The sequence below is a fragment of the Tachyglossus aculeatus genome, chromosome 1, assembly GCF_015852505.1.
Source record: "Tachyglossus aculeatus isolate mTacAcu1 chromosome 1, mTacAcu1.pri, whole genome shotgun sequence".
Taxonomy (NCBI): Eukaryota; Metazoa; Chordata; class Mammalia; order Monotremata; family Tachyglossidae; genus Tachyglossus; species Tachyglossus aculeatus.
Window position 1 is genome coordinate 45,887,692 of NC_052066.1, and position 20,586 is coordinate 45,908,277.

Below are 20,586 nucleotides of genomic sequence, written 5' to 3' on the forward strand. Positions count from 1 at the left end.
GGAAAAATAATTAAAACATGTTGTCTGATCAGAATGCACTGCAATTTTGTGATCAGAGCCAGGAGTGTTTAGCTGCATGTTCCAGAGGGCTTGAAATGCCTAATAATAAAGTGTGAAAATGTTTAGTCTTTGAGAAAATTAATGCTAATTTGGACATAAATGTATATGAGATGTGCAATAAACTATGATCGTCTTCCTTATCTCTATGATAAATAAATTGAAAATACATAAAGTTAGATATACAAAATTTTAGAAGCAAACTGCTCAGTTGTCTGCAATTTTGGAAAATTAAGGCAAACAGAAATTACAAGTATGGGTGGTCTAGTGGATTGTGCACATATCTGGGAGTCACAAGGATCTGGGTTCTAATCCAGGCTCCACCGCTTGTCAGTTGTGCGATCTTAGACAATTCACTTCTCTGTGCCTCAGTTACCTCATCTGTTAAATGGGGATCAAGACTGTGAGACCCACGTGGGACATGAACTGTGTGTAACCTGATTAGCTTCTATCTACCCCAGTGCTTAGTACAGTGCTTGGCACTTGGCTCAGTGGAAAAGAGCCCGGGCTTTGGAGTCCGAGGTCATGGGTTCAAACCCCGGCTTCTCCAATTGTCAGCTGTGTGACTTTGGGCAAGTCACTTAACTTCTCTGTTTCTCAGTTACCTCATCTGTAAAATGGGGATTAAGACTGTGAGCTCCCCGAGGGACAACCTGATCACCTTGTAACCTCCCCAGTGCTTAGAACAGTGCTTTGCACATAGTAAGCACTTAATACATGCCATCATTATTATTATTAGTAGTAAATGATTAATTAATATCATTGGAAAAAAAAAATAAGGTACAGTCCAACTTTCCAGCTCCAGAGTGCCTTTCAAAGCATACTGAGATCAGAAATAATGAAAATAACAATAATAATAATAATAACAATAATAATAATAATAATAATGGTATTTGTTAAGCCCTTAATATGTGTCAAGCACTGTTCTAAGTGCTGGGGTAGAAACAAGGTAATCAAGTTGTCCCACGTGGGGCTCGCAGTCTTACTCTTCATTTTACAGATGAGGGAACTGAGACACAAAGAAGTTAAGTGGTTTGCCCAAGGTCACACAGCAGACAAGTGGCGGAGTCAGGATTTGAACCCACGTCCTCGGAGTCCCAAGGCCATATTCTTTCCACTAAGCCACAAATTTGTATACTCCTTTTACATTTATAAGATGTCTTCACATTTTATTGTCCTCAACAGAGGAACAGATGGCTTGTCCTAGGTCACATCGCCGAGTTGTAGAACAGGGGCTAGAATGCAGGTCTTGCAACTCCCAAACCCATGAATTTTGATTAGATTACTTTCTCACTACTGACTTTTCGGTCTGGACACCAGTGGGTTCTCTAAGAAAGTACAAGCAATGGGACGATTATACAAGCCCAAACAACTGCTTTCCACTCCAATGAAGTACGAAGTGACACTGGACTTTTCCTTTTATTTCCTCCCTTCCTTTTTCTTCCTTTCCTCCCCCGCCTTCCCTCAACGTGCCCAAAAGGTTCTATTTTTATTTTGTTGTTTTGAACATCATCCCCTTTGCTGTACTTCAAACTGTTAAGAAGGTTTTTCATGAGGGACTGAAACTGTCTAGCCAATTTAAAATTAGAAATAATAACAATTCCGAGGGAGAGGAAAATAGGGAACTACAAGAAGTCAACTAGTTTTAGAAGTCATCCTGAAAGGCTAATTGATGCTGAATATCTTAATGTTCGAATACAAAATAGACTCAGTTCATCCTTGAGGTATATTTTCATTATGTGTTTTAGCAAGACCACTGATGGGGAATTAGGGAATATTTTCTAAGCAGCACTTCTCCCCATCACCAGAGTCAAAAGTTGGCTTTGTGGCAGCTTATTTGCTGCTTTCCCTAGGCCTATCCCTAATAAAAGGCTATATAGAAGGCATTCCCCCCACCATCAACATGAAATTGTCATTCTCTAGCAAGAGAGGGGAGAACTGAATTCAATACGTTGTCCCAAAATACCACTGTTTCTCTAGAGGATCATCTTTTGATTATGAAATATCTTGGTAAGCTTAATGGGATGTCTATCCATGTCCCTCTCCATCACATGCATAATTAGGCAAAATCAAAAATTTTATGCTATACAAGCATAAACAGCTTGGCTCAGTGGAAAGAGCATGGCCCTTGGAGTCAGAGGTCATGGGTCAAATCCCGGCTCTGCCAATTGTCAGATTGTGTGTGACTTTGGGCAGTCACTTAACTTCTCTGTGCCTCAGTTACCTCATCTGTAAAATGGGGATTAAGACTGTGAGCCCCCCCGTGGGACAGCCTGATCACCTTGCAACCTCCCCAGTGCTTAGAACAGTGCTTTGCACATAGCAAGTGCCTAATAAGTGCCATTATTAGTATTATTATTATAAGCATAGAAATAATTCCCCCATTTGAGCATGAGCTCCTGGAAGACACAAAAAACATATACTGTACATCTTTCGTATCTTCCAACCTTTAGTACAGTTCTACTTACTAGCAGTTGTGAATAGAAAAGATTGTAAAGCACATTACGACTAAAATCTATTCAAAAAATGCATCAGTAGTAGCAAACTGATCTAACCCTGATCATTTTGAGATTTGGAGGTCATTAATAACATAATTTTATCAGAAAAAGGATATCGTTAATCACTGTCCAACGGCGCACTTTTGTTTAAAGTCTTTTAGGAGATAAGCAAATAATTAAAGGAATGCATACATTGGTTCTATACAACCTGTGAGTAAATCCTTTTAAAGTGTAATCGAGATATCTGTTAGGGGAGAATAAAAATAAACACATGAGAAGGGGAAATGGTTAAGATATATGCCAGATTTAGTATTTCATACCTAGAGTGAAAGAAAGATAGAAGACAGGGCAGGAAAACTAGATAAGTTATTGAAGTTAAGGAAATAGAAAGCATTGCACAAAATTGGAAGTATTTATGATAATTAGAATGTTTGGTGATGCATTCACTGAAAATAAGTTCCCCTTTTCATTGTTCTACTTGAACTTTTTCACTTTTTGAAGAATGAAAGACTGAAAGAATAAACGGCACAATTGGCTCTTTCATAATGATGAAATGTTAGTCAGTCAAAAGGTGAACAGCACACAGGAAGACATTCGATCATTACTCAGTTCTCTAAATTTATAAATCTAAAGGGATTAGGAGGTGAGCCCATTGATAATTAGCCTGGGAAATTCCCCGACAAATGCATCTGGTACCAGCCCTACTCAATAGATAAAGGTACAGTCGTCCAGAAACATCTAAAGCAGATTTGATACAGTCTTTGAAAGAACCCAAAATGGTTTTCGAGACAACGCTAAACTCTGAGAGCTTTTCTATCTGCTTCATGAGAGATTGGAGAGGCGTTAATTGCAAATCACATCTAAATATAAAGACTCCATGGAGCTTTCAGTACTTTATTATTTGAATTTTCAGGAGGTAAAAATGGGTCTTTCATGAGACACAATCTCAAACGACTCTGCTCTAGTCAGAATTCATAATTATGGCTAATCTGCCTCTCCTTTTGGCTCATTTACAAGCCCTGTTGGCAGGTAGTGAATGCAAAATCATTTTAATAGGGGGGTCCCCTGGGAATGGGAGCAAAAGTTTTGAGCGTTTACAATTTTACAATGAAGTATGACCAGCTGTTAGGAAACCAGGGTGGCAGTGCGCTCGCTCTCTAGAATGAAACCATTTGAATGGATATTTTCAGGTCAGCAATCTCAAAAGGAAGAGGCTTCCAAAGCACAGAGATCATCAACGGCATCAGAAGAGGAAATGTGATCCTTAGCAAACTATCATAGATCACAGATGCCAAAGTAAAGACTGTGGCCCAAATTAGCAAAATAATAAAACCCCAAGGTAATGGAAAGTATTTTAGGCATGTGGCAGTGTTGAATTTTTCTTATTTTTTGGCAGACAGAACAAACATTTAAGATGAAAGGTAAATGAGAGTGGGACACTGATGTAAAATGGTTTTATGCTGGCTAGGCTCAGTCCAAGATCCCATTCCCAAAGCACTACTATGGCAATCTGGTCTAAATCTCTATTTAGTTTTGTAAATCCTGAACTCCGTGAACAATCTTAGAGATGTTCATAATTGTGATGAGCCTAAAGTAACACTGAAGTCTTCCTCTCCTCCATCTTCAAACATGCGCATGCCCCATAAAAAAACAAAACAAAGAAAAAATGAACCTCAGGGTCCTAATTTCCCTCACCTTTTTCCCATTCCTGGCCAATCTTTTCAAATTTTCCATTTCCGTTCTTCACTTTAATACAACTGAATAGCCACTCCCACTAGACCGGACGTACTCTCCAAGATCACAAACAAACTTTTCCTGGGCGAATCTAATGGACTCTAATGGTAGTAGTAGTAGTAGCGGTGTTTTTTGAGCAACCACTGGTACAGTATGCTATATTAGTCACCATCCTGGCTCAGTGGAAAGAGCACAGGCTTTGGAGTCAGAGGTCATGGGTTCAAATCCCAGCTCCTCCATTTGTCAGCTGTGTGACTTTGGAAAAGTCACTTCACTTCTCTGGGCCTCAGTTCCCTCATCTGTAAAATGGGGATTAAGACTATGAGCCCCCTGTGGGACAATCTGATCACCTTGTAACCTCCTCAGCGCTTAGAACAGTGCTTTGCACATAGTATGCACTTAATAAATACCATCATTATTATTATTTTGGAGTCAGAGGTCATGGGTTCAAATTCCAACTCCACCAACTGTCAGCTGTGACTTTGGGCAAGTCACTGAACTTCTCTGTGCCTCAAAAATCTCCAGTGGCTACCAATCAATCTACGCATCAGGCAGAAACTCCTCACCCTGGGCTTCAAGGCTGTCCATCACCTTGCCCCCTCCTACCTCACCTCCCTTCTCTCCTTCTCCAGCCCAGCCTGCACCCTCTGCTCCTCTGCCGCTAATCTCCTCACCGTGCCTCGTTCTTGCCTGTCCCGCCATCGACCTCCGACCCACGTCATGCCTCTGGCCTGGAATGCCCTCCCTCTGCCCATCCGCCAAGCTAGCTCTCTTCCTCCCTTCAAGGCCCTATTGAGAGCTCACCTCCTCCAGGAGGCCTTCCCAGACTGAGACCCCTCCTTCCTCTCCCCCTCGTCCCCCTCTCCATCTCCCCCGTCTTACCTCCTTTCCTTCCCCGCAGCACCTGTATATATGTATATATGTCTGTACATATTTATTACTCTATTTATTTATTTTACTTATACATATGTATTCTATTTATTTTATTTTGTTAATATGTTTGGTTTTGTTCTCTGTCTCCCCCTTCTAGACTGTGAGCCCACTGTTGGGTAGGAACTGTCTCTATATGTTGCCAACTTGTACTTCCCAAGAGCTTAGTACAGTGCTCTGCACACAGTAAGCGCTCAATAAATACGATTGATTGATTGATTGATCTGTAAAATGGGGGTTAAGACTGTGAACCCCCCATGGGACAATCTGATCACCTTGTAACCTCCCCAGCACTTAGAACAGTGCTTTGCACATCGTAAGCACTTAACAAATACCATCATTATTATTATCAAACAAAACCTCTTCACCTTTGGCTTTAAAGCAGTCACCTTGGCCCCTTCTACCTCACCCTGCTTCTCTCCTTTGACAACCCAGCCTGCACACTTTGCTCCTAATTCTAACCTTCTCACTGTGCCTCAATCTCATCTATCTCACCACTGACCTCTCACCCACCTCCTGCCTCTGCTCTGGAATGCCCTCCCTGCTCATATCCAACAGACAGTTACTCTGCCCCTATTCAGAGCCTTATTGAAGTACTACTGAAGGATGGTGACTAATATAGCATACTGTACCAGTGGTTGCTCAAAAAACACCGCTACTACTACTACTACCATTAGAGTCCATTAGACTCACCCAGGAAAAGTTTGTTTGTGATCTTGGAGAGTACGTCCAGTCTAGTGGGAGTGGCCATTCAGTCTCCTACAAAAGCCTCCCGACTAAACTCTCGTTTCCACTTCATCATCAATCGTATTTATTGAGCGATTACTATGTGCAGAGCACTGTACTAAGCGCTTGGGAAGTACAAATTTGCAACATATAGAGACAGTCCCTACCCAACAGTGGGCTCACAGTCTTCCACTTCTCCCACTCCCTTCTTAATCACTCTGCCTCGCTCCCTTTATTCATCCCCCGCCAGCCCCACAGCACTTATGTACATATCTGTCATTTAGTTATTTATATTAATATCTGCCTCCCCCCTCCAGACTGTAAGCTCATTGTGGGTAGTGAATGTGTCTGTTTATTGTTATATCGTACTCTTCCATGTGCTTAACACAGTGGTTTGCGATCGGTAAGCACTCAGTAAGTATGACTGAATTGAATTGAACCTTCCCTCCTGCCTGGAACTTCCTTCCATTTTGTATCCAAACAGACCATCACTCTCCCCATCTTCAAAGCCCTATAAAATGACATCTCCTCCAGGAGGCCTTCCCCAACTATTCCCTCATCTCCGCAGTCTTATTTCACTTCCTACTCTGTCATCTATGCATTTAAGTCCTGTGTCCTCAATGCAGATAGGTATTCAATTTACCACTCCGACACTCCCCAGCATTTGTGTACATATCACTGTACTCAACTGCAGCACATGCGTACATACCATTACACTCGATTGCTATTTGTAATTGGTCTTCCCTCAGCGCTTAGAACAGTGCTTTGCACATAGTAAGCGCTTAACAAATACCATCATCATTATTATTAATAACTAGGTTGTAAACTCCTTAAAAGTGGCAATTGTCTAGCAATTCTATTGTACTCCAAGAGCTTAGTACAGTGCTCCACACACTTAATTGTATAATTAACACCAATGATGGATTGGATGATGTCCAAATCCAGCCTGTCCATTTGAGTAAGCAGCAATCGTATATTTTCAATTATTATCTTTTGTTTTGTTTTTATTTTCTTCTTTTTCTTCAAAAAGTAGAAAAGACTCCATCTCCTACTAAAATACTTTACACAACATTCCCAAAGATTACGTATTAAAAGGATGAGCGCTCAGTGGTAACTGTTGCTGTTGAGATCTTGGAGATATTTTGTTCTATGACTATAGGATGTTACCATTTTAACAACATTCTTCCTCTATTTGCCGCTGGGCATAAGGGAACTTGCATTTTTTTATAGCATTTGTTAAGCGCTTACTATGTGCAGAGCACTGTTCTAAGCGCTGGGGGGGATACAGGGTGATCAAGTTGTCCCACGTGGGGCTCACAGTCTTCATCCCCATTTTACAGATGAGGTAACTGAGGTTCAGGGAAGTTAAGTGACTTGCCCAAGGTCACACAGCAGACATGTGGTGGAGCAGGGATTCGAACCCATGACCTCTGACTCCAAAGCCCGTGCTTTTTCCACTGAATTTGCATTTTCACTCTTTATTCACCATTCCCTCAGCCATATGCACATAGGTGAATAGATCGTGGGACTGGAACTCAGAAGGTCATGGGTTCTAATCCCAGCTCTGCCACTTGTCTGCTACGAGAAGCAGGGTGACTCAGTGGAAAGAGCACGGGCTTTGGAGTCAGAGGTCATGGGTTCAAACTCTGGCTCTGCCAATTGTCGGCTGTGTGACTTTGGGCAAGTCACTTAACTTCTCTGAGCCTCAGTTCCCTCACCTGTAAAATGGGGATTAAGATTGTGAGCCCCCCGTGGGACATCCTGATCACCTTGTAACTTCCCCAGCGCTCAGAACAGTGCTTTGCACATAGTAAGTGCTTAATAAATGCTATTATTATTATTATTATTATTATTATTATTATTATTATTATTTAACTTACTTGCCTAAGGTCGCATAGCAGGCAAGTGGTGGAGCCAGGATTCGAATCCAGATATCCTGGTACCCGGCCCCATTCTTTTTCCACTAGGCCATGTTCCTTCTATTAATTATTCTTTTTCATACAAAGGTGGGAATTGTCTTTAAGGGAAGGTTGTTGAAAATGGAATTCGTAATCATTCAAAGCCTTGGAGAAAATTAAACCTGTGTCAGAAGCACTTTCTTAAACGTAATACCTATATTTTCTTTCACATTCTGACAATCTCAAAACTTCTACTTAAAAGCTATTTTTAGTCTCAGAGCCTTACTAGGAACTTTTAAAGAAGCCCTGAGAAGCCAAATTTGTTAAATAAAAGTTCCCCCTAAACTAGAAAAAAAAAGCTGGAACACATACTGAAATCACATCATAATTTGGACAAAACCTTAGTATTTAAAATCAGTGTATATATATAATATGTACATATTGTGTGTATATATACATATATATATATGTATAGATATGCACATACTGGGATGTGAGATTTAATTGAGGTTGGCATATTTTACTCTCAGTAGATAAGGGATAAAGAAGTTTTTGGGTTTTTTTTCCCCTTTGGTCGTATAACATGGAAATTAAAGAGGATGGAGACATTTTAAATTTATTCAATCAATCAATGGCACACCTTGAAAGCTTTACTGTGTACAGATAAATGTTTTAAGAGTTTCAGACTATAAAACTGTGGGAAAGAAACATGTCTCCCAACTTCGTTACAGTGTATTTTTCCCAAGTGTTTAGTTTATTGCTCTGCATGCAGTAAACACTCAACAAATATGATAGATTGATTGATATCTACAAAGTTGGTAAACATGGTCCCTATCCACAAGAAGCTTACAAAGTCCTGATTTTAGTGGCTTCAAAACTAGGCATTCATTCATTCATTCAATCGTTTTTAATGAGTACTTACCATGTGCAGAGCACTGTACTTGGAAAGTACAAATTGGTAACATATAGCGACGGTCCCTATCCAGCAATGGGCTCCCAGTCTAGAAGGGGGAGACAGACAACAAAACAAGACAAGTAGACAGGTGTCAATACCATCAAAATAGAATTATAGCTATATACATATCATTAATAAAAGAAATAGAGTAATAAATATGTACAAATATACACAGGTGCTGTGGGGAGGGGAAGGGGGTAGGGCAGAGGGAGGAGATGGGGAGGGTAGGAGGAGCAGAAGAAAAGGGGGGCTAGTCTGGGAAGGCCTCCTGGAGGAGGTGAGCTCTCAGTAGGGCTTTGAAGGGATGAAGAGAGCTAGTTTGGCAGATGTGTGGAGGGAGGGCATTGCAGATCAGGAGTAGGATGTGGGCCAGGGGTCGACAGCGGGACAGGCGAGAACGAGGCACAGTGAGGAGGTTAGTGGTAGAGGAGCGGAGGGTGCGGGCTGGGCTGTAGAAGGAGAGAAGGGAGGTGAGGTAGGAGGGGGCGAGGGGATGGACAGCCTTGAAGCCCAGGGTGAGGAGTTTCTGCCTGATGCGCAGATTGATTGGTAGCCACTGGAGATTTTTGAGGAGGGGAGTGACATGCCCAGAGCATTTCTGTAGAAAGATAATCCGGGCAGCACAGTGAAGTATATACTGAAGCGGGGAGAGACAGGAGGATGGGAGATCAGACTAAAGAAGCAAGGTGGCCTACTGGAAAGAGCGTGATGCTAGGAATAAGAGGACCTGGTTTCTAATACTGGCTCCAACACTGGCCTGCTGTGTGATGTTAGGCAAATTACTCCACTCCTCCATGACTCAGTTTCCTCATGTAAAATGGGGATTCAATACTTAATCTCCCTTCCACTTAAACTGTGAGCCCCATAAAGGCTGATTATCTTGTTTTTACCCCAGCACTTAGTAAAGTGCTTGGCATATAGTAAAAGCTTAGCACAGTATTATCATTATTATTATCAATAGCATCATTAAAATGCTTACTCCATAAAAATGCTTCTAATATCATTCCATTGTCAATTTATTGATATTAACGAAGTCTGCAACCCTTGAATGTACTCAAAAATCTAGTTGTCAAATTGGATAGTCAAAAGACAAAATGCATCAAAATTAAGTCACTCGCTATTAATTCTCATTCCTTCAATTAAGTCTTCTTTCCAATATCATATTCACCTACTACTCTAGTCTAGTTCAGTCTGTCTTTGAAGGTTCATGTCTATCAGCGCTCAGAACAGTGCTTGGCACATTGTAAGGGCTTAACAAATACCATCATTATTATCACGTGGATTTCCACAGTTAGGCTTTGTGTGTATGTCCCAGGAACTCAAAGTCATCATCTCTCAGTCATCTCTGAGTTTGCTTGGGCCCTCAATTATCTCACTATTCCTTTCCATCTTTATAATGTTTTATTGTTGAATATGGTGAATTTATTTCTGATAAAGCTATTAGCAAATATATCCTAGAAAATTTAAGTTTTATGTTTCCGCAACTTCAACTCATCGATAAAATGCCTGGACGTTACAAAGAAAATCAAGTTAAGCAAGACCGGTAATAACAGAACCCCAGGAATTAGGAGAGGAAATCTTCAGAACAGGAAGTGTTGGAACTTCAGGAACCTAACAACCTCAAAAATGACCTTCCTAGACCTGCCTCTCTGAACTACGTGCCCACGTGCACATGTGCACTGTCTCAAGCCCCCAGTTCGTACCAACTAAGACCTTCCTGGACCAGGGGAGCCTCAGTGACATGCAGTAGAAGTCAAACTACATCTCTGATCCCCAAGGTTACTGTGGAAAGGTTTTTCTTACTTAGTTTTACCAACTTGCAAAGGAGTGACACATACACAGTCACTCACTCCACTCCACCAAGGATCCAATACCGGTCTGTGGTCGAAGGAAGCCCGTTCTACCAGTGCTTCTTCTTTCTGCTTCCAAGTGCTGCTCTCCTGTTGCTCCTGCTATTCCTCTGTGTGTGTTTGAATTGCATGCCTCCTCGCGATTCAAAAAGAGTGCCTTTTATCTGCCTTAGGTGTCGCAGGTGTGGCTCCACGTTGCATGTCTGTTACTGGGTAGAACAGGGAGAGAAAGTCCCACCTTCCTCCACGCTCCGACCCCACAGGCTGGCAATCACCTGACTCAAGTAGAGCCCATCAGTGCCTTTGCCAGTCTCTTCCTTATTGTTCATGGGATCGCAAGCATCATCATCATCATCATCAACAATCGTATTTATTGAGCGCTTACTGTGTGCAGAGCACTGTACTAAGCACTTGGGAAGTACAAATTGGCAACATATAGAGACAGTCCCTACCCAACAGTGGGCTCACAGTCTAAAAGGGGGAGACAAAACCAAACATACTAACAAAATAAAATAAATAGAATAGATATGTACAAGTAAAATAAATAAATAAATAAATTAATTAATTAAAAATATGTACAAACATATATACATATAGACTGCTTGTTGTGGGCTCAACACACACACACACACACACAGACACCACCACCACCACCCCCAAGGCATACTCCAGAATCTGCAATATATTCCTCAAAAATGCAGCTGTACTGTGAGCAGATTTATCTCAGGTTATTATTTTCCATACACGTACAAATAAAGTTCCAGATCACCCCCCATATGCCCACTGAGCCTTAAAAGTACGTAAAAATTGCACGGTCGAAAGCTCCCCTCCACCCTGCTGTCCTGGGCCCTTTCTTGCCACTACATCTAGGACTTTTCTTGACCTTGTGGTACCCCCAAGATTAACCCCTGTGGTATTTTTATTTTTAATAATAATAATAATGGCATTTATTAAGCGCTTACTATGTGTAAAGCACTGTTCTAAGTGCTGGGGAGGTTACAAGGTGATCAGGTTGTCCCCCATGGGGCTTACAGTCTTCATCCCCATTTAACAGATGAGGGAACTGAGGCCCAGAGAAGTGAAGTGACTTGCCCAGAGGCACACAGCTGACAAGTGGCGGGGCTGAGATTTGAACCCATGACCTCTGACTCCAAAGCCCGTGCTCTTTTCCACTGAGCCACGCTGCTTCTCTAACCCAGAGACTCAGAGGTCCTCTGCTGAAGCCATAAGCTGCTGCTGCTGCTGCTACCCAAAATATGGGGTCAGGTCCTGTCGGGACCCCAGCAGTGAGACCTCGATGGCTGGGAGCCAGTTGGGTTTGAGCGGGCTCATTCCTCCTCCATTCATTCAGTCGCATTTATTGAGTGCTTACTATGTGCAGAGCACAGTACTAAGTGCTTGATCAGCTTCCACCATCTATTCCAAGGCACAAACTCCTGAATTGCCATCTTTCAGAATACTTCTGAGTGGTCATTGTGGTTCTCCTTGCACCAGAGAGCTCTGGAACCTTCACTATCACCCTGGCTGTCCACACCCTATCAATCAATCGTATTTATTGAGCACTTACTGTGTGCAGAGCACTGTACTAAGCGCTTGGGAAGTACAAGTTGGCAACCCTAGCCATCACCAGACTCTTCTCCTGCACCAAGATCCTCAAGCTCCTCTCTGCTGTGTCTCTCTCATACAGCTGCCTCAATCTGTGGCCATAGAGGCCAGGCCTGGTTAGGCCTTCCCTAACTAAGCCCTCATTTCTCCTCTCCACCCTCCCCTCTTCCTCAACTACGCACTAGGCTGTGAACCCCTTAAGGTCTCTGATACCCCATCCCCAGCCCCACAGCATTTATGTATGTATGCATCCTTATACTCGATTACTTCCCCTATTGGTAATTTATTTTAATGCCTGTCTCCCCTGTAGACTGTAAACTCCTCTTGTACAGTAATTGTGTCTGCCAACTTTGTCATATTCTACTTTCCCAAGTGCTTAATATAGTGTTCTGCACACAGTATGTGCCCTATAAATGTCACTGATTGATTGATTGATTGATTGGTTCAGCGTGGAAGCATCTAAAGACAGCTATAAGGATTGTGGGACTGCAAGGAGTTGTCAGCCAGCTATACCAGATGGCCTCCCCCAGGTTGTAAAACCCCATCCATTGCTGGGAAATGGAGTCCACATCTGTTCAGTTTATATGCTACAAGTGATACCATGTCCTGCAAGGCTCTACTATGGGGCTCCTACTTTTCTCACTCTACATTCTGAAGCTCATTTGCTTACGTAGGTTTGTCTATCACAGCTATATCTCCAACCCCTCACTGGTGGGAGAGTCAAAGATATGGGAGGAATAGGGAGAGCAAACTAGGAAGCAGTTACATGAAAGTCATCTTTATGTAAGCTGAAGAAAGCTGGAGGATGACACTTATTAAGCACTTACTAAGTACCAAGCATTGCTCTAAGCCCTGGAGTAGATACAAGTTAATCAGTTTGTACACAGTCCCTGTCCCACATAGGGCTCACACTCTTATCCCCATTTTACAGATGAGGTAACTAATGCCCAGAAAAGTGAAGTGACTTCTCCAAGATCACCCCACCCCACAGCACCTGTATATATATATATATATATATATATATATATATGTGTGTGTGTGTGTGTGTGTGTGTGTGTGTGTGTGTTTGTACATATTTATTACTCTATTTATTTATTTATTTTACTTGTACATATTTATTCTATTTATTTTATTTGGTTTATATGTTTTGTTGTCTGTTTCCCCCTTCTAGACTGCGAGCCCGCTGTTGGGTAGGGACTGTCTCTATATGTTGCAAACTTGTACTTCCCAAGCGCTTAGTACAGTGCTCTGCACACAGTAAGCGCTCAATAAATACGATTGAATGATGAAATCCCAGGCCCTTTCGACTCCCAGGCCTGGGCTCTACCCACTAAGTCACAGATGGGGGGACGTGGATAGCCACTGGTGGTTTTGTAGGAGTTTAGTTAGCATTGGCTTTGGAAGGATGACCCCTGTATCATGTGTACTTTAGACAGAAAGCTGGGGGAGGAGAGATAGCTGGAGTCAGGGAGACCCATGAGAAGGCTGACACAAGAGTCTAACTGTGGTACAACAGGAGCTTGGACAACCTTGGAACAGTCTTCGGGGACCCCAACAGTAAGTGATGAATGGTAAAAGAGGAGCCAGTGATAGGACAAAGAAGTTGGTCCAACTTCAAATCTGCCTGACAATAGGTTCTCTCCATTTTCAAACTTCTCCTGAAATCCCATCTCCTCCAGAAGGCTTTCCAAGATTAATATTCATCTCCAGAAGTTATAACTAACTATCACATGTGCATAGTTTTGCTCATGACCACCATAGCTCTTTTGTAAATTTTCATTATCTTTCACTTTTTAATTGCTCTTTATTCTCTTATTCCTCTTTCCATTCGCTTTTTCCTCTTCGGGATAAATGACTCAGAGCTGTAAGAATCAATCAATCATTCAATCAATCGTATTTATTGAGTGCTTATTGTGTGCAGAGCACTGCACTAAGCGCTTGGGAAGTACAAGTTGGCAACATATAGAGACTGTCCCTATCCAACAGTGGGCTCATCTTTTATCCCTATTGTAGTCCCAAATTCTTAGTGTAAGGCACACAATAGTCCCTCAGTAAATACTATGGTTCCATGAGAAATAATATTTATTTAGGACCTACTGAATGCCCGACACTGGGATAGAAGCAAGGGAACATCCAATAGATGTAAAAGTCCCAGTTCTTGCCTGAAGGAGGACTATTACTACAGTTTGCAGACGGCAGGTTTTCGATCACTGAGAGATGAAATTTCTCCTCAGATAACCTCAGAAAGAAACTTCGAATCTTGGAAGCAACTGAGGAAGATCCAATTTTAGTTCCAAAGACAAATCACACTTTTCTAAAAAGAGATTATGCAACTATGAAAACTCCAAACTTTCTTGTCAGTAAAATAGAACTCTCAGATGTGAACTCAGGGGAAAGATCAGATCGGGGCAATTTTCAAGGCATTTACTTACTCTCTATTACCAGAAGAACTTAGCCGGAGTGCTTCTAGACCCACTAGCATCAGCTGAAAGACACAGAAAACGCAACGTGACTTCAAAACACAGCATGGCCTGGCAGACAGTGTCAGATTCGGGAAAAGTGCAAACGCCTGATCATTTTTCATAGCTCTTATAAATGCATTTAATACCATCTGTAGAAATTTCTTAGCTAATTTGTCTGCCCTAAAAGTTTATTCTGGTACTGACTGCTTCATTTTAACGTGGCTAACTGGGTCAGAGCTGAGGTTGCCCTTTCTGATCCATTCCCTAATGCCAACGGAGTCAGGCAGGAGTGTGTAGTGGTCTCTGTACTGTTCGATTTAGTCTACGCAGCCATGCTACAGAATGAGACAAGAGACCTTTATGCAAATGGTAGAATATACTTCTGCGCTTCTGGGAAGCTTTTTCCAACTCGACAGACTTTGAGTATCATCTGTAGTCCAAGAAACAGTCATTCAAGATTTGTTGTGTGCAGATGACTGCCCTGAAGGCACTCAACCAAGATGACATGCAAATGATGGAAAAATACTTCACCGCATCAGCCAGGAGCCATAGGGTTACGAGAAGTCTAAATAAAAGTAGGATAATGTATCAACCGGCATCAGGAAAGCCATACGCCCGTTGTTGGGTATGGACCGTCTCTATAGGTTGCCGATTTGTACTCCCCAAGCGCTTAGTACAGTGCTCTGCATGCAGTAAGTGCTCAATAAATACAATTGAATGAATGAATGAATGAATACATTTAACTAATAATTTATATTGCCAATCAACCCCACACTGTCAAGGGATTCTGTTACCTAGCCAGCACACTGGCCAGACCAAACCAAATTTCGACATAGCTGTACTATTCAACCTCTCTAGCTGTGAGACCTAGATGTCTGACAAATGCCAGATCAATCAATCATAGTTACTGAGTGTTTACTGATGATAATGATGATGATGGCATTTGTTAAGCGCTTATTATGTGCAAAGCACTGTTCTAAGCACTGGGGGTGGATACAAAGTGATCAGTTTGTCCCACATGGGGCTCACAGTCTTAATCCCCATTTTACAGATGAGGGAACTGAGGCTCAGAGAAGTTGTGACTTGCCCAAGGTCACACAGCAGACAAGTAGCAGAGCCTGGAATCGAACCCATGACCTCTGACTCCCAAGCCTGGGCTCTTTCCACTGAACCATGCTGCTCCTCTATGATGACGGCATTTGTTAAGCACTTACTATGTGCTAAGCACTGTTCTAAGCACTGGGGGTTACAAGGTGAACAGGTTGTCCCACCTGGGGCTCACATCCCCATTTTACAGATGAGGCAACTGAGGCTCAGAGAACTTAAGTGCAAAGCACTGAACTAAGCACTTAGGAGAGTACAACATAACAGATTTGATAGACATGTTCCTTGAACACAACATGCTTATGGGCTAAAGGGGACATTTAAGACTCCTCTTGCAATTCCATCATCATCATTTACGAACTACACCCAGTGTTCCGAACAGCAAGACAGGATCACCAAAAGTGAAGTTCAGGACTGTAGCAGAAGATCAGTGAATCATTTTACGAGAAGCAGCATGGCTCAGTGGAAAGATCCCGGGCTTTAGAGTCAGAGGTCAGGGGTTCAAATCTGGGCTCCGCCAACTGTCAGCTGTGTGACTTTGGGAAAGTCACTTAACTTGTCTGGGCCTCAGTGACCTCACCTGTAAAATGGGGATTAAGACTGTGAGCCCTCCGTGGGACAACCTGGTCACCTTGTAACCTCCCCAGCACTTAGAATAGTGCTTTGCACATAGTAAGTGCTTAAGAAATGCCATCATCATTATTATCTTCTAGACTGTGAGCCCGCTGTTGGGTGGGGACCGTCTCTATATGTTGCCAACTTGTACTTCCCAAGCGCTTAGTACAGTGCTCTGCACACAGTAAGTGCTCAGTACAAACGATTGAATGAATGAATGAATGAATAAATAAGAAGGTGGAAGGTGGAGAGCTGATTGAGTGTTTTAAAGCTAACGGTAAGGAGTTTCTGTTTGATGTGGAACTGGTCTGGCAACCACTGGAAACTTCTGAGGAGTGGGAAGAGGTGGACTGAACATTTTTGGACTCAACATGTCCAAAACTTAATTATCATCTTCAATATTAAACCCTGCTACCCTACCAAGTTAACTATCTCTGCTGGTAAAAACTACAATCTTCCTATAGCCTAATCCACATCCTTGTCATAAGCCTTTATTTCTCATAATCATTCTGCTCTCATTGACAATCCATTTCTAAAACTAATCATGCCGATTTACCCCTTCCTCATCATGCAAACAGTTACTACTCTGGTTCAAGTTCTCATCGTATCATTATGGGACTATTGTGTCTGCTTTGAGGCTGGACTCTCAGCCTCCAGTAGCTGCCACCCTGAGCTCAGTGACAGAACTTTAGCACTGAATTCAATGTATAAATCTTCAAAATAACAGTCTTTTATAGGCATCACAGCATTTGAGATGACATGCAATCAAAATTCTCTAAAATGGACTCACCGCTCCCCTCTCTCTAGACTGTAGGCTCACTGTGGGAAGGAAATGTGTCTACCAACTCTGTTACATTGTATCAATCAATCAATCAATGATATTTAATGAGCACTTACCACATGCAGAATACTGTACTAAGCACTTGGGAGAGTATGATGCAACAGAATTAGCAGGCATGTTCCCTGCCCCTAACAAGTTTACAGTCTAGAGGAGGAGAAAGATATTAATATGAAAAAATAAATAATTTAAAATGTATAATTCAAGGATGTATACATAAGTGCAATGTGGTTTGGGTGGGGCAAATATCAAATGTCCAAAGGTCAGAGATACAAGTGCATAGACAAAGCAGAAGGGAGAGCAAGCAAGGGAAAAGAGAACTTAATAAGGGAAGGCATCTTGGAGAAGATGTGACCTTAATAATACTTTGAAAATGGAGAGAGTAGTGGTCTGGCTTATATAGTGGGATAGCAAGTCCCAGGCTAGGGGGAGGACCTGTAAAAGGGGTCAGTGTGAGATAGATTAGATACAATCAATCGATCATAGTTATTGAGCACTTACTGTGTGAAGAGCACTGTATTAAGCACTTGGTAGAGTAGAATATAACAGACACATTCCCTTCCCACAATGAGCTTACAGTCTAGAAGGGGAGACAGACATTAATTTAAATAAATAAATTACAGCTATGTACATGAGTGCTGTGGGCCTGGCAGCAGGGTGGTGAATAAAGGCAGCAAGTCAGACAGTTGCTGAAGGAAGGAGGAGAAAAGGAAATGAGGGCTTAGCTAGGGAAGGCCTCTTGAAGGACCTGTCCCTTCAATAAGGCTTTGAAGGTGGGGACAGCAAATTATCTGTCGGGTATGAAGAGGGAGGGCATTTCAGGCCATAGGCAGGAGGTGTGCGAGACATTAGTGGCAAGAGAGACAAGATCAAGGTACAGTGAGTAGGTTGGCATTAGAAGAATGAAATGTGTGGGCTGGGTTATTATAGGACAGTAGTGAGGTGAGGAAGGAAGGAGCAAGCTGACTGAGTGTTTTAAGGCTGATGGAAAAGAGTTTCTGTTTGATGCTGTGGTGGATGGGCCACCATTGGAGGTTTTTGAGGAGGGGGGAAAACATGGACTGAACATTTTTGTAGAAAAATGATCCAGGCAGCAGTGTGCAGTATGGACTGGAGTGGGAAGAGACAGGAGGCAGGGAGATTAGCAAGGAAGATAAAGCAGTAATCAAGGAGGGATAGGAGAAGTGCTTGGATTAACATGGTGGCAGGTTGGACGGAGAGGAAACGCCAGATTTTAGTGATGTTGTGCAGATTTGAACCCACAGGATTTAGTGTTAGATTGAATATTGAGCTGAACGAAAGAGAGGAGTCAAGGATCAATCAATCAATCAATCGTATTTATTGAGCGCTTACTATGTGCAGAGCACTGTACTAAGTGCTTGGGAAGTACAAATTGGCATCACATAGAGACAGTCCCTACCCTACAGTGGGCTCACAGTCTAAAAGGGGGAGACAGAGAACAGAACCAAACATACCAACAAAATAAAATAAGTAGGATAGAAATGTACAAGGATAAAGCCAAGGTTATGGACTTGTGAGGCAGGAAGGATGGTGGTGCTGTCCACAATGATAAGAAAGTAAAGGAGAGGATGGGGTTTTGGTGGGAAGATAATGAGTTCAGTTTTAGTCATGGTAAGCTTGAAGAGATGGGAGAACAACCAAACAGAGATGTTTTGAAGGCAAGAGTAAGTCCCTCTTTCCCAGACTGAGCCCCCTCCTCTCCCTCCCCATCCCCCCACCTCACCTCCTTCCCCTCCCCACAGCACCTGTATATATGTATATATGTTTGTACATATTTATTACTCTATTTAGTTATTTTACTTGTACATATTTATTCTATTTATTTTATTTTGTTAATATGTTTTGTTTTGTTGTCTGTCTCCCCATTCTAGACTGTGAGCCCGCTGTTGGGTAGGGACCGTCTCTATACGTTGCCAACTTATACTTCCCAAGCGCTTAGTACAGTGCTCTGCACACAGTAAGCGCTCAAAAAATACTATTGAATGAATGAATGAAAGAAAGTGCAAGACTGCAGAAAGGGAGTGAGATCAGGGCTGGAGATGTAGATTTGGGGAACCACCTCATAGAGATGGTAGTAAATAAATTCTCCAAGAGAATGGGTATAGATGAAGAATAGAAGGGGACCTGGAGCTGAACCTTGTGGGCCCACAAAAGAGACTGAGAGTGAGTGGCCAGAGGGATAGGAGGAGAACCAGGAGAAGATAGCGTCAGTGAAGACGAGGTTGGATAATGCTTCCAGGAGAAGGGGTGGCTGGCAGTGTCGAAGGCAGCTAAGAGTTCGAGGGAAATAGGGCGATAACTAGAGGGAGGTGTTGGGACAATGCAGGGTTTTTAGGATAGGGGAAACAAGAGCGTGTGTGAAAGCAGTGGGGAGGAAGCCACGGGAGAGTGAACAGTTGAAGATGACAGGGAAAAAAGGAAAAAGAGAGGGGGCAAGTGTTTTGATATGATGCAAAAAGATGGGGTGGGATGCACAGGTGGACAGGGTGGATTTTTGGAGAATGCAGGTGATCTTGTCTTGAGTTATGCTAGGAAAGATGGGAGAGTTGATGAAGGGGCCGGAGAAGGGAGGGACTGGAGAGGAGCAGTGGAGATTTTAGCGAATGATTCTCCCAAATGCTTAATATAGTGCTCTGCAAACTGAAAGTGTTCAATAAATACCATTTTTTATGGACTGCTTATTTTCCACTATAATAACTCGAACAGTGGGATTTTCTATGGGGCACCTGATGAAGGCTAGCAACATTGGTTCACAGTGTCTGGCACAAAGTAAGTGTTTTACCAATTTTATTAATAAGCAGATGATTTTGAAATCCCACTAGATGGTCCTGCTTGAGGTCAGGACTCATGTCTGCCAATACTATTGTATTCTCCTAAACTCAGTGTACTGCACACATTGTGATAATAATAATAATAATGGTACTTTTGAAGCACTTACTATGTGCCGGGCATTGTATCAAGTGCTGGGGTGGATACAAGCAAATTGTTTCAACACAAACCCTGTCCCATGGAGGGCTCACAGTTTCAATCCCCATTCTACAGATGAGGTCACTGAGGCCCAGAGAAGTGAAGTGACTTGCCCAATATCACCCAACAGGCAAGTGTTGGGGCCAGGATTACAACTCAAGACCTTCTGATTCCCAGGACCATGCTCCATCCACTAAGCCACGCTGCATCTCATCCTATCCCGTCTGGACTACTGCATCAGCCTTCTCTCTGATCTTCCATCCTCGTGTCTCTCTCCACTTCAATCCATACTTCATGCTGCTGCCCGGATTATCTTTGTCCAGAAA